This window comes from Danio rerio, chromosome 23 (assembly GCF_052040795.2).
Source record: "Danio rerio strain M-AB ecotype USA chromosome 23, GRCz13ab, whole genome shotgun sequence".
NCBI lineage: Eukaryota > Metazoa > Chordata > Actinopteri > Cypriniformes > Danionidae > Danio > Danio rerio.
The window spans coordinates 49072501-49075000 of record NC_141043.1 but is presented as its reverse complement, the minus strand read 5'-3'; the positions used below and the strand labels follow the sequence as shown (position 1 = coordinate 49075000).

At 37.9% G+C, this 2500-nt stretch overlaps 1 protein-coding gene across 2 annotated transcripts in view; it reads right to left on the bottom strand.

The window, feature by feature from the left end:
• The window catches only part of ttc39b (tetratricopeptide repeat domain 39B), a 40399-nt gene that overhangs the window by 37546 nt on the left and 353 nt on the right, over window positions 1–2500 (bottom strand). The gene's annotated exons all lie outside the window — the stretch shown is intronic.

The following is a 2500-nucleotide window of genomic DNA, read 5'->3' as shown; positions in this document are numbered from 1 at the left end:
ATTTTACAGGTAAGCCGAAATGCTTTCGTACATGTGATTTGTATGATGCGAGAGGTGATCTCTCGGCGATCGCTACAAATTTAGGATTAATCTACAAGTAAATAACTGATTAATCCGCAGGTCACGTTTGTTCCGAACCAACAGTAAGCCGTACAAATCACGGATCAACTGTGAGCCGTTACACCCCTAGTAACAGAATTACTATTATGGATACTTCAGTTGTCTTGGTAACCATGGTGTTAACATAAATTACAATGACAACCATGGTATAAATATAAGCCTGACTTTACTTTAAAGTCACCAACAGTTATTAAAAGGCCCATTTCCACTGATTGGTATGGTATGGTACATTTATATGGCCGTTTCCACTGTCAAAAGCTACCAAAAAGCAAACCCTACTGTACCACTTACCCTTTGCAAAGGGTACCTAGCACAACAAAAGGGTACCAAAAGGCCCTTTATATATACCAAATATATATAAATATTTAAAGTTTTATTTATCTAATAATTCCCGCCAGCTTTTAGTTAACTTAAATAAGGTGTAAATACATGCATTCAAATATTTTCAAATACAATGGTTGCACTAGCAACAAAGAGACCATAACTCATGCGAGTCACACCAATAGACTGTATAACCAGGTCGCGCCGCATCTGTATGCATTTTAGCTGTTGTGATGCAAGCACATTGATCTGTCTATTATGCATAGGCTATGCATAATATATGGGAGCGCATGTGCATCCTTCCTATGCTTGTAAACTCATAAACAAACCCCCGCTATCAGTTCATGACATATCGATTGAGTCACTACATGTGATTATTGGCCGCTACTGATCGATCAGAGCATCCCTAATAAGTTAGAACTATATTTTTAAAAAAAAACAGCTAACAATAATGGAAACACCATACAGAAGTGGTCATGTTACTGCCATAAAGGTATACCATAATACAGTGGTTCCCAAAGTGGGGGTCGCGGGGCAATGAAGGGGGGGGGGTCGCCTGGTGATTTCCAAAAATTGATTTATTTTTATTAAACCATAAGAATTAACATATTTTATCCATAACTATACTGAAAATAAAAATAGTGGTTTATAGTTGCTATATACTATATAGTTACTATAGTAGCTTATAGTTACTAGTTCTATTGGATTGCGACCCCTGGGGTAATTACATTATATTAAAGGCAGCAATAGCGTCAGATGCATTTTGATTTTATAACATCAGGTTATACTTTCTGGCACATTTAAAGCACTGACACAAATTTAATTGGTGTGTCTGCGTCATTGCATGCAAGGTTTCTGTATTTATAACCACCTCAGAGGATATTGGGGGCACGAGTCACTGGCATTGTTATTTTGGGAATCGTGGGCTGAAAAGTTTGGGAACCCCTGCCATAATAAGTTACAATATTAATCATTGTAAAATTACAATATAGCTTGGAAACTGTGGTATAAAATAAACACATAACAATGGAGAATACAATTATAATGGTGACCACGCTATTACAAAGAACACATGTAATAGAAATACCAGTTCCAGCAATGTGCACAAACACAAATCAGTATTAAATAAATAAATGCTGCGATCATAACCGTGTTATGACTATATTAAAACACAAGTTATGATATCAATCATGAACATTTCACATGGAAACAGCAGTTCCAGTAATGACCATGTTACTGCCATAAACATATACCACAGAGATATCACGTATAAAGGTGACCATGGTAAAATTATAACAGAAACGGGTAACCAGGGTATTAAAACAAACATTTAACATGGAGACAACCCCAGTCCTGATGCTGACCGTGCATGGCGTCGCAGTGATATTACAGAAGTACAACGCAGCCTCACATAAACATTAGATATGGCAACATGCAAATACTATGGTAAAGTTCACACACACTACACACGGCACTTTTCTGCAAGGCTTATGAAAAAGTTGCACGTGAATGCGGCGACCTTTGTGACGTCACCGCCGCCGTTGCACAAGTACGGCCAATGACAAACGATCACCGGTGAAGTCTAGAAGGGATACAGCGCGGACACTCACGGCAATACAGCATCATGTTTGAGACCCTGTACAGCGATCATGTATTATTTCACATTACTGTGGGGATTGGGTTTAGGTGTAGACGTTAACAAAATACAATTTAATGATATTTTAATACGTTATTCTCGTTATAATAACTGATTTAAATTCCTGTTAAGGGGTAACGTTAGTTTTAGGCTTGGGAAAGGGGCAGCCGTTAATAAAAAACAATTTAATGGGTCATTTAGGAAATACTTCTCGTTATAACTACTGTTGTAAGATTACGGTGAAGGGCAGGTTTAGAGGTAGACGTTATTTCATAAACATAATTATCGTTAACTTCCGGCCGCAGCTGTATCCCTCCTAGCAACACCGATCACCTGAGTAAACACGCACATTCCCGCATGTGTGTTCAAATCACGGCGAAAGATGAGTTTATTATAAACAACACACGCAAACGCACGTTTATC